General features: G+C 44.4%; 1 long non-coding RNA gene across 3 annotated transcripts in view; it reads right to left on the bottom strand.

Moving 5' to 3' along the window:
* LOC136825458 (uncharacterized) overlaps positions 1-9,671 on the bottom strand; it is a 38,929-nt gene extending 29,258 nt beyond the window's left edge. Inside the window, exons 1-2 of one of the 3 annotated variants that reach the window (XR_010849348.1) lie at positions 9,089-9,671; positions 8,474-9,003 (exon numbers count right to left, since the gene is read on the bottom strand). This is a non-coding gene — a long non-coding RNA (uncharacterized lncRNA). Of the gene's footprint in view, positions 1-8,473 lie in introns of all 3 variants that reach the window. The other 2 variants (XR_010849347.1, XR_010849349.1) reach the window with 2 other exon arrangements.
* Positions 9,672-12,101: the final 2,430 nt, after the last annotated feature.

Below are 12,101 nucleotides of genomic sequence, written 5' to 3'. Positions count from 1 at the left end.
GCATCATCACATCTGTCGCCCAGGCTCGTTGGTCCGGAAACAGTGAGCAGAACAGGGGAAGACCATCGGTTCTCCCCACAACTTCCACAGGTCAGAGCATACGCTACGATCCAGAGTCCACTTTGTCGGGAGAATTTGTTTGCGACGACTGTGTTCGTCTGCCAATACGTTGCACTTCCCCTGAATGAACCGAGTTAACAGCTGGGTTCGGTTCTGTTCTGCCCAAAGATGACGACTCACGGCAGTCTCGCAAAGGGAGAATGAGTCCCTCCTTGGAGTCTTACATAGGATGAGGCTGCTGTGTTGTCAGCATGCACCATTATTACTTTGTCATGCACTTCCCTTGTGAAATGCTGCAGCCCCAAATGGATGGCTTTCAGTTCTTTGATGTTTAAGAGCAGCCTTCTCTTGTTAGGACCAAACTCCCGATACTTCTTTCCCCTCCAGGAGAGCTCCCCAACCTATGTCTGACGCGTCGGAGTAGTAGTCTGGGTTGGGGTTCACTACCGAAAGAGACTTTCCCTCCAAAAGTCTGCTTGCATTGTTCCACCAGCACAGGTCCTCCTTTATCTCTTGCGTTATTGGAAAGATGCATATGTCCCGATTTATCCTGCAATCCCAACTGCCTCTCAAAAAGATTTGTAGAGGTCTCATATGCAGCCTCCCCAACCTCACAAACTGTTAGATCAACGATCGAGTGCCCAGGAGACTTATCCATTGAGTGGCAGAACACTTCTGAAGGGAAAGGAAAAGGTTGACTTTCTTGAGGCAGGCTTCTATCCTTCTGGGGGAGGGAGAAGCCTGAAAATTCTGAGAGTCAATCTTCATCCCCATATATAGAATCTGTTGAGAAGGGGTCAGTTGGGATTTTTGCAGGTTCAACAGCAAACCTAGATCCTGAGTCAAAAGTAATGTCCTTTGAAGGTCCTCTGTGCATCTCTCTTTCATGGGTGAGCGTATTAACCAAACATCCAATTGGCCAATAGGGTGAGAACTTCGGTGAACACCTGTGGTGCTGTTGACAGGCCAAAACATAGCACTCAAAACTGGAAAACTTGATTCCCATGAACGAATCTCAGGTACTTTCTTGAGTCTTGTTGGATGGGAATGTGGAAGTAAGCGTCTTTCATACTGAGAGAAATCATCCAATCCCCTCGACGAATGGATGACAGGACAGACTGGACTGTTTCCACATGAAACTTCATTTTCTGTATGTAGACGTTCAGAGCGCTCACATCAAGTACCAGTCTCCATCCTCCCGCAGCTTTTGGTACTACAAGAAGCCTGTTGTAAAAACCCCTGACCTCTGTGTTCTCCACCAATTCTATCACCTTCTTCTTGAGGAGAGGCCACACTACTTCTGAGAGGGCTAAATACTTTGTTGATCCTACGGAGTACGCCATCAATCTGACGGGAGAGCTGGATAAGGGAGTTTCTCTTTGAAGAGGATAGAATACCCTTCCCTTAATACTTCTATCACCCACTGATCTGCTCCTCTTATTCTCCAACTTCCCCAAAAAAGTTGAGTCTGGCTCCCACGGGTGCATGAAGGACTGAAGATTCACTTGTGGGTTGTAGGTCTGGTGGAGGGTCTCTTGGACGCCTCGTAGATTGCGAGAGGTGGTCTCGTGTGGATTTCTTATGAAGGTGAGCAGCCACCACTTCTACCTTAGCTTGCGGGAAAAGGTATGTATTATCCAAGGGTGAAAAGAGAAGAGCCGATTTATGCAATGTAGTGATGCCCTTAGAGACAAACGAGATCCAGAGTTCCCTCTTCTTCAAAATCCCCATAGCATAAAGGGCAGAAATCTCGAAAGAACCATCTCGAACTGCTTTATCAGCACAAGAGATAGCACTCCTCCAGTCAGTGGCAATATCCTGAGGTAGATCTAAATCTCTAATCTTCTTTGCCAAAGCCCCTACGGCCAAGTCTAGGAAACTAAACACTTCGAACACCTTGAACATGCTCTTGAGCAAATGATCCATCTCCAGAGTAAAGAACATGGTCTCTGTCGAGGAGAAAGCCGACCTACGGGCCGAATCAATGAGGCCAGAGAAGTCCTCCTGGGAGGAGGCACCCACTTCCAGGGAGGGGGCCTCTCCGGTCACATACGGCCTAGCCTATATCTCCTGGCCGAAAGGCGGAATACTAAAACAAATTGCCTTGCCCTGGTGTCTTTTCTTAGAGAGCCAGAGATCCACTTCTCTCATAGCCTTCTGACATGAAGATAGAACCACTTAGGGAAGTTTCAACGGATCCCCGGGTAAATCACTCATCATAAATGAGGAAGCTGGAGACGAAGGGGCTGTCGGAGCGAAGAAATCTGAGAAATTATCCAGTAAATAATTCAGTAATGCAGCATAAGCTGATGAGGTGGAATCCCTGTCCTAAATCTTCCTCCTCCGATGAGAGGGACAATGAGGGATCTTCAGGCGCTACTGAAGCAGCAGAAGTCGACTTCTTAAGAAGGCCAAAAATGTTGTCTAACTGCTTTTGCAGCGGTGCCATAGAAGGGTCCAATCTAGGAGTAGCTGAAAAGTTCTCTGGCACCAAGCGATGCAGGTGCACTACTGGACGCTTCTTATCCTCTGGGCGCTCAGCTACTAGTGAATGCTCGGTCTCTACTGGGCGCTCGGAAGTTAACGAGCGCTCGGCTGCTAACATGCGCACAGTTGCTAAAGAGCGACCTCTATCCCAGATGGACGCTCGAAACATGAGCGTGAATTATCATGAACAGGTTCTTTATTTGCTGAAGAACTAGTCCTCTTGATGAACACAGATGGTCTGAACACTACTGATTGAGAGAAACGTTCGGGACTGTCCAATTTGCTGCACAACGGCTGCGGACTCCCGGATCGTTCCCTGAACCTCTTGCCGTAACCCTGAGGGGACACGTCCCTGAGAGGCGCTCGTCTTTTCAACTGGCGAGATTCGTCCGAGAATCTCCACTGGCACCAGTGGGAAGGACTAGAATCTCCCAAACTGGATGAGAGATTATGGGCACTAGGCCCACCTTTCCAATGGCTGCCTTTGGTTGACATCTGGGATGGCACAGGTGCGACTAACGGGCAAATACCCGTGGGCAGACCCCACTGACCTCCCTTGGGCCTCCAGTGTACCTCCTCCTTTGGGCCTCCAGTGTACCTCCTCCTTTGGGCTGGGAGAGTATGGCAGTGACCTTTGCCTAGGAGCATCAGTGGGATGGGTAGCCACCTCCTCCACAAACATCGCTAGAACACTTTGCACTAAATTTGTCCAAGAGAACACACATTGAATCACCCAACTGTGCCACTGTGTTAGCAAGAACATCAAACTTCCTATCGAATTTTGATTCGAGATTGGCATAGCGATCTGGGTCAGGAATGAGGGAACCAGGAGCGGAGATTGATGGTGCAGAAGGAGGGCTGGAAGTAGGAGGAATTACTTTAGCAGGAGAAGGGAGCGAAGGAATATTAACCTCACTAGATTCCTGGGTAGATTCCTGGGTCACGTCTAGAGTAGCTAATTCAACCTCAGTTCTAGCAGCTGCTTTCCTCTTACGATCCCTTTCTAATTTTGCTAGAGGACAAGTCAATGTCTTCCACTTTCCTTCGTCCCATTCACAGCATTCCTCACAAGTCAAGTCAATTGAACAAATTTGTCCTCTGCACGTCATACAAAGGGTGTGTGAATCATAACATGCCTTGGTCAAACAAGTATTGCAACCTCTGCTACAATACCTAAAACTATGCCCTAGAATCATACATAATTACTAGCTTACAGAGTCGAAATAAAATTGAGTCAATCTCCTGAGAGAACAATAGTCAAAATTGGGAAAAGTACTACATAAATCAGTCAAACAATACAAATCCAAAGGCAACTGAGCCAAAAATACATCACCAAATGGCAAGACTTTCAAGCCAAAAAACAAAATCTAGCTGCTATTCTTAAAGCTGTGCTGCAGTTAAGCCAGCAGAAACAAAAGTGGAGCTCTTGGCTTAGTTGTTTCTCTCTTCATCCCGAAAGTGGGGGGTTAGTCACCAACATAAACAAAAAACTATCGCTACTGCAAATTTCAAAATTGAAGCTGCCGTCGAGTTAGAAACTCCTTGCAAAGTACAGTAATTACTGGGTAAGTTACGTATGTAAAACTTTGCACTTTAGGCCAAGTCCAAGCACAAGTACTTGTACTTGGACCCATGCCTGTTAGGTTGATATTCCGAGAGGAGCTCCTGTGCTGATAATTGCAGGCCCAGGATGCTTGAGAGAAGACTACAAAGACTAATAAGAATTTGCTATTCCCTTAATCCGAGACATCTTTCGCAATGGCCTTAAACACTTCCTGGTTAAAGAGATGAAAATAACTACTGACTGCCGAGCTGGAGCTACTTTATAGGATAAATATAAGCACTACTGTTCCCATTACTTTAAAACTTTTGAGTTGTAAAAAACAAAAGACAACTCTCCCTAAGTGATGTCAACAGTTCTATCTAGGCAAGGTTAATACTCTATTACTCATCAAGAGCCACTGGCCCCTCAAGACTAACATTTATATATCCATACATTCATCTAATTATTTTTTGCCTGGAGCAGTAAATGATCAGTCATGCTAATGACAGTCTACTGGTTCTGCCTCACTATTAAGCCAAAATACCTTACGAATTAGAGGGCTCTTCACTTTTGTAGGGAATGCAACTTGAAAACTTGCATCTATCCGGTCTCTGAAACTAGTTACATATATAAAATGCTCTTCAGCCCTCACTCAAACATTTGAGCCTACTCTCTGCAATACCACTAGCCAGAAATTACATAATTCTGATCACCTGGGGAACCAGGAATTACCTTAAAAAAGAACCATGTAAAACATGAAAAAATTTTATGCAAAATAAATGAATAAAAGTTTAGTAACATTTTATCAACAAACTTTCCTGGGTAGAACTATATAGCAGCTCCGTGGCCGTGAATGCCTTCTAACTTTACTTTTTCCACAGTTGTTTGGTTGCTAATTATGAATTTACCTTTAATTTTTGGCGCTCTAGTGTAATTAACCTGTAATTAACCCCTGAAGTCCAACCAACAAGGGGTTTCCATACGCGATCTTCACAAGACTGAGGACGGGTAAGTCTGTTTCGAACGGTTCATATCCCGTCCGGCAGGTGCAATAACTTAAATTATGGGTACCCAACCCCCAAGGCCAGTACTAAACACGGTGAAGGGAAATTCCATTTGGCTGACAAACAGGTGCACCACCAGGAACCCCTAAAAGTGTAGAAAAAACCAGTTGAAAAGGTAAAAACAGGCGCAGAGCTAATATATAGAATTACCCTTTCCTGCAAACTAAACATGTCCAAAATCAACATACTGTATATAGAATACTCTGTTAATGTATCTAGAATGTAAGAGAAAATTAGTGTATTTTTTTTTTATATGGCACTGCAACAAAAAATGGTGCTGGGAAAAGTTATACATAAGAAAACAATCTCAAAATATGCTTTGCCAATCACTGACCTCACCTCTGGCAAGAGGTTGCTGGTTGACAGGGGTGCCTTCAGGTCTGTGCTGCTCAAATCAAAAGACTACCACCAGACAAGCGTTCTAGTGACTGCCAATAGCAGCCCTATAACATCATATAGCCACTGGACCCTTACCCTTCAACTAAAAGGAATAAAACATAATTGGGACTCAAGTCATTTCTGGGTAATTCTAAGTACTAGCTCTGTGCCTGTTTTTACCTTGGAAACTGGTTTCTTCTACACTTTTAGGGCTTCTGATACTGGCGGTGAGTTTGTCTGTTGTTGGCCAACTGTTATTTGAGCCCTAACTCTACTCAACAGTAAGGGGGAACAGTGAGAATTCAGGGTTTTGGGTGGGGAAAACCAGGTGCGTCATTTGGGAGGGTGGGGGTCAACTGCCCCTCAAGACTCAACTTGGCCACCCCCAACCAAAGTTGCCCCCCAAAAGCCTCAACTTGGCCCCCTCACCCCAAGCCCCAAGAAGTAACATCATGTTTTCTTTTCTTTTTAAATGTGCAATCATAAATATATAAAATTTCTCTGAAATATTATGTTTCTTGATCTTTGTCTGTCTACCAGCTACCAGTGATGATGAGATAAAACATATAGTAGTGGAAGTATACAATTTTTGCTGAAATACCTTGCTCATGTGGCTTCAAAAACACATAAAATAGCCTTAAATAAAAAAAAATTCAGCTGATTAGGCTCACTTCGCCGGCCAATCCACCTTTGCCCCCCGCCCCAACAACAACAAAATTCTGAAATGACGCCCCTGGGGAGAACACAGAAATTGAGCGGGCATGTTTATGTTGGGGAGGCGCCATCTGGAGGGGAAAAACAAGAGGGAGCCATTCGCCAAAAGGAGGGAGTTAAATGCATTTCGCCGTGTTTAGTACTGGTATGGGGGGGTACCCATACGTTAACAAGTTATTGCACTTGCTGGACGGGATATGAACCGTTCCAAACCGTTCCATGCTCTGTCTTGTGAAGATCACATATGGAAACCCCTTGTTGGATGGACTTCAGGGGGGTTAATTAGATAAATCCATAATTAGCAACCAAAAAACTGTAGAAAAAATGAAGTTACAAGGAAAATCAATGCCCAGGAGCTACTACTTAGATCTACCCATTTCTGTTATCTAGAAGTGGTTCTTTGGCACAAACTACCTCAGAAACTTCAGCTCGCAAGAAGTCATTCATTGCTGCCTTTTGGACTTTACCTCCTTCCAGATAGCTTTAACCTATGAGCCACAATTAGCTGCCCATCTCTTTGCTAGGTCCCATAGACTTACACCCCCTCCTGCAGGAGTTTCCCAATGTCTTCAAGCTTGAACTCAGGCAGATCACTATGATCTCTTCAAAGCACTACCACCACAAGACAACAGGCCTCATATTTACTCAAAATTCCACTGCCTACCATGCAGAAGGCCTTCAAGGAAATGGAATAGAGCACCCTGTACCAAAAGTCTCTAGCCCCTGGGTCTCTCCACTCCAGACAATACATGCAATTCAACCTACAAACACAGCCCAACCACTAACCACTTCCCAACTTGTCAGATATCTTCAGTTAAGGATATTCAAGTGTGGGTGTCATTAGACCAGACCACAACACAAACCCATCTTGTGTAAATACCAACTAAAAAGGAAATCTCGTTACTGGTTTGTTCTAACCTGATGTACTGGTGATCTCAAAGGTTTGAGTATGGAGGTGTGAGCAAACACGATCCTTTTATAAAAAATAAAAAGCTAAATTACTATTAAACCAGTTATTAGTATATTACAAAATGACAAGTGTATATAATAAAAATGGAAGCACTGCTGACAATGCTTAATGATATTTAGGGCTACAGGTGGCCCAGTTTGAATCAATTTACACGACATACAAAATTAGACCATACAAGAGTACCTATAAATCAAATAACACATAAATGTGGCACCATGGGAAATTAATTGCTCTATATCTGGTACAAATAGGCTAGTTAATAACTGCAATGAACAGTACCCTTCATACTCCATAGTTAATGCCTTATACTATTACACTATTGCCTTATACTATTACACTGTGATACAGACTCTACATGCACTTGCACGGCGTCAAACAGTTCATGGGAATACACAAACACCCTCCTTGCATAAAAGGGAACAGTACTCCTTGCTTATTGACAGTATAAATATACCCCAAAATATCTGGCTGACCTCTTGAAATGTGCTGTCAAATGTCACACCAACACACTCTAGTCAGACACAATGGAACCCATGGGAAAACTTACTACTACCTATCACACACCCTGATTACAACAACACAAACACAATACTAAACCCCCTCCCTCTAATCAACAAGAGTTGCAAGTAGGCACAGAAATGACAATAACTTAAGAGCGCACAACAAGCCATGGTAATTCTAAGCCCGCTGTCCGCAGTGAGGTAGCCTATGGCATTGACATTTTTTCTATAGAACTTTACCTGCTGAACAAGAATTTCAAGTAAAATTTTGTCGGTCAGCTGTAACTAAAGCGTAATTGACACTTGAAGACTGCACACCGGTACCATGTGTCCCCTGCACTGGCGCATACAGCTCAAGGGTAAATTACAGTTTAGCTGCAGCCGACAGGCAAAATGTTACCCTAAACTCATGTAAAGCAAGCAAAGCAACACTGAAAAATGTCAAATGCCACAGGCTACCTCAACTGCACACTAACCGTTGCTTGCGATCGGGGCAAGGAAATGTAAACGGGAAACAAATCTGCCATCTTGGGTTACGTAACCACTAGGGAGCCATATGTCCAGCAGGGGAAGGTGGGGTACTGCACAAAAGGTACGAGTTGGTAGTGACGTATGACTTCTGTAGAAACGTGGCGGTAAATAACAGTTACCCAAAAACTAACAACACTCCTACATGAAAAGCACTAAAACCTAATAACACCAAAACACAGGTGACCTAACTACCTAATAATAAAGAAGGATAGTTTAGGAACCTTACCTTAAAGGGGTGGAGGGTATAATTCAGCTGCCGCCTTTACGAACGCGTGGAGCCTCGTCTTCAGGTCATCAAAGTGGATTTTAAAATAGGCTACTGCCAAGTACCCAACGAAGTTGTACCTCCTACGGCTGTACCTAGGCATCGTCACACGAAGTTCCCTCCACCTCCTCTCAATAGTATTTGTATGAGCACCAGTTACTGGGTCCACAAAGTTCATTGAGTGATTGACGGTTAAGTGTGCGTAGCCTTCATCCTTCAGGCAGTCATAAGCTCTCCAGCAATCAGATACAATAGTTGTCCCAGGTACAATGTAGTCCTTGATGACGGCAAGCAAAGTCGCACTACTTCTGTTGTCAACTGGCACCAAAAAAACTGTGTGGTCTGCTTCAGACACCACCAAAAACCCACTGACCTTCAATGACCCTGCCTGCATTGTACTTGCGCTTGCCAAACTTTGCTTCGTCAATCTCAACAGTTGTACCGGGGCCACCTATTTGCTTCTTCTGCCGGATACACCAATGTACTATGACCTGAAACCAAAAATTCGGTTAGGGAAGTGAATAAAGGTTGATCACAAAACCATCCACTGAAAAAAATAAACCCCAAAAAACTTACTTCCCTGCAGTAGCTGGACCAGTCATTAATAGCCACGTCACTTAAAGCTAGTTCTGTCCTCCCAACCCTATAGTTATAGAAGTCACTAACATAAACGTAAGTGAAGAAGAGGACAGTCTCAACATCCATGAGGGACCCAGAAGACCAGGTGCCCTTCAACAATGAGAGGTAGTAATTACACCTTCTCCTCTTCTGCTTCTGGCGTGGGGCATACGACCTGTCACACCTGAAAGTAAGGGAAAAAAGCAAATTACTCGTTACAACCCTCAAAAAATGAAAACATAATGAACGTACACAACCAATGGTATTGCTCTCTAAGGAATATTTTAGCCTACTGTAGTTTTGAAAACTGCATTGCAGTTAGATGTAAAAATCAACAGGTAAGGTGTAACTAAGTAACCTGAACGCCACCTTCTGCAGGTCAAGCCTACACTCCTTGCCACAGTGAGGGCAAAAGGCTTGTTTCCTCAAAAGGCCGTGGTCTTGGGAGAATTGTATTAGGTACTCATAATGCCCTGAGTAATGTGAAGAGAAATCCTTATAACTAAGGTAGCAATTGACACAGGTAAGTGGCAAATTGCCCTTGGTTACAGGCTCAGAGGAGCGGGAGGTTCCGGGGGTGGCGTCCGCCATTGTGCTGGGTTGAAGAGTGAGTGAACTGTGCCAGTGAACTGCACCGGAACAGGGTAAGAAGGATGAAGTTGGGGGGGCTAAAAGTGTATTTCTGCTTTCAGTTTTGGGGTGGCGGAACGGCGCTGCGCACCTTATCCGCATTTTTTAAAATAATCTGGCAAGCTCATATGCTCTGGCAAGCGGTAACATTGCGCTGTGCGCACCAACCACAGGGCTTACAAAATAAGTAAAACAAAGGTTTCTGTTAAACGTCACTGACAGAAAGTGGTAGCAAAACGTCCTGCAAGACCCTTCTCCTCCTACCCCATATACATACTTCAGGTGTCTGCCAACAAATGTAAAGTAATTTTGTAAGTTATTTATGGTAAAATCATGTTGCGAGGAGACGTCAATATATTTGTGAACGGAAAAGTACTAGAAGAAGGTTACAGGCACAAGCTACAACGAATAGGAAACGGTTATAAAACAGTTGAGCAAAAGGAATACATGTAACTGGTGCATGTATTCCCCAAATTCTCCACCCGGGTGAAACGTAATGTTGGGGTAATGTTGCAACGTGATTGGTTGGGTACAGCCACCCGCCAAAAAACCCACCAACTACTCTCTCAGTTGGAGGCATTGGATGAACCGAAAGCTCCCCTGTAAGACCGAGCATGCATAACATGGCCTGGAATCAGCAGTAGTAGTGATACATGAAAAGTGCCTTTGTAATGGCTAGCGCTGTCCATTTATTCCCCCTTATGGTAGATCTAAGCCGGCTGTCTGCAGTGGACTAGGCTATGGCAGTTGACATTTTTCTATAGAACTTTACTTGCTGAACAAGAATTTAAAGTAATATTTTGTCGGTTGGCTGTAATTAAGCTGTAAATTACCTGAGAACTGTAGGCGACGGTAAGGGAGACCGCTTGGGAATCTGGGTCCTGGGTGGGTAAAACACTTTCGAGAATAGCTCACGGAGAGGGGGACCCGTTGGGAATCCGGGGTTCTGGGTGGGGTAAATAACTTGGGAAAAGGTTTGGGCAACTTATTGTTGTATTTCCAGTTATATATGTCATTTGGAACACGAAAAACAAGCGTAAAAATAAGGGGGAATAAATGGACAGTGCGAGCCGTTACAAAGGCACTTTTCACTTATCACTACTACTACTGATTCCAGGCCATGTCATGCATGCGCGGTCTTACAGGGGAGCTTTAGGTTCATCCAATGCCTCCAACTGAGAGTGTAGTTGGTGGGTTTTTTGGCGGGTGGCTGTAGCCAACCAATCACGTTGCAACGTTACCCTAACATTACATTTCACCCAGGTGGAGAATTTGGGGGATACATAAACTCAGTTACATGTATTCCTTTTGCTCAACTGTTTTACAACAGTTTCCTATTCGTTGTAGCTTGTGCCTACAACCTTCTTCCAGTACTTTTCCGTTCACAAATATATTGACATCTCCTCGCAACGTGATTTTACCATAAATAACTTACAAAATTACTTTACATTTGTTGGCAGACACCTGAAGCATGTATATGGGGTAGGAGGAGAAAGGTCTTGCAGGACGTTTCACTACCACTTTCTCTCAGTGACATTAACAGAAACCTTCTTTTTACATATTTTGTAAGCCCTGTGGTTGGCGCATGCAGCACAACATTACCACTTGCCAGAGCATACGAGCCTGCCAGATTATTTTAAAAATTGCGGATAAGGCGCGCAGCGCTGTTCCGCTACCCCAAAACTGAAAGCAGAAATACACTTTTAGCCCCCCCATCATCATCCTTCCTACCCTGTTCCAGTGCAGTTCACCGGCACAGTTCACTCACTCTTCAACCCAGCACGATGGCGAACGCACCCCCGGAACCTCCCGCTCCTCTGAGCCTGTAACCAAGGGCAATTTGCCACTTACCTGTGTCAATTGCTACCTTAGTTATAAGGACTACATTGTACCGGGGACAACTATTGTATCTGATTGCTGGAGAGCTTATGACTGCCTGAAGGACGAAGGTACGTACACAACCATCAATCACTCCATGAACTTTGTGGACCCAGTAACTGGTGCGCATACAAATACTATTGAGAGGAGGTGGAGGGAACTTCATGAGACGACGCCTAGGTACCGCCGTAGGAGGTACAACTTTGTGGGGTACTTGGCAGTGGCCTATTTTAAAATCCACTTTGATGACCCAAAGACAAGGTTCCACGCGTTCGTAAAGGCGGCGGCTGAATTGTACCCTCCACCCCTTTAAGGTAAGGTTCCTAAACTATCCTTTATTATTAGGTAGTTAGGCACCTGTGTTTTGGTGTTATTAGGTTTTAGTGCTTTTCATGTAGGAGCGTTATTATTTTTTGGGTAACTGTCATTTACCGCCATGTTTCTACACAAGTCCTACGTCACT

The sequence above is a fragment of the Macrobrachium rosenbergii genome, chromosome 37 (assembly GCF_040412425.1).
Source record: "Macrobrachium rosenbergii isolate ZJJX-2024 chromosome 37, ASM4041242v1, whole genome shotgun sequence".
In the NCBI taxonomy this organism is placed as follows: domain Eukaryota; kingdom Metazoa; phylum Arthropoda; class Malacostraca; order Decapoda; family Palaemonidae; genus Macrobrachium; species Macrobrachium rosenbergii.
This window is presented reverse-complemented; position numbering and strand designations above follow the sequence as displayed.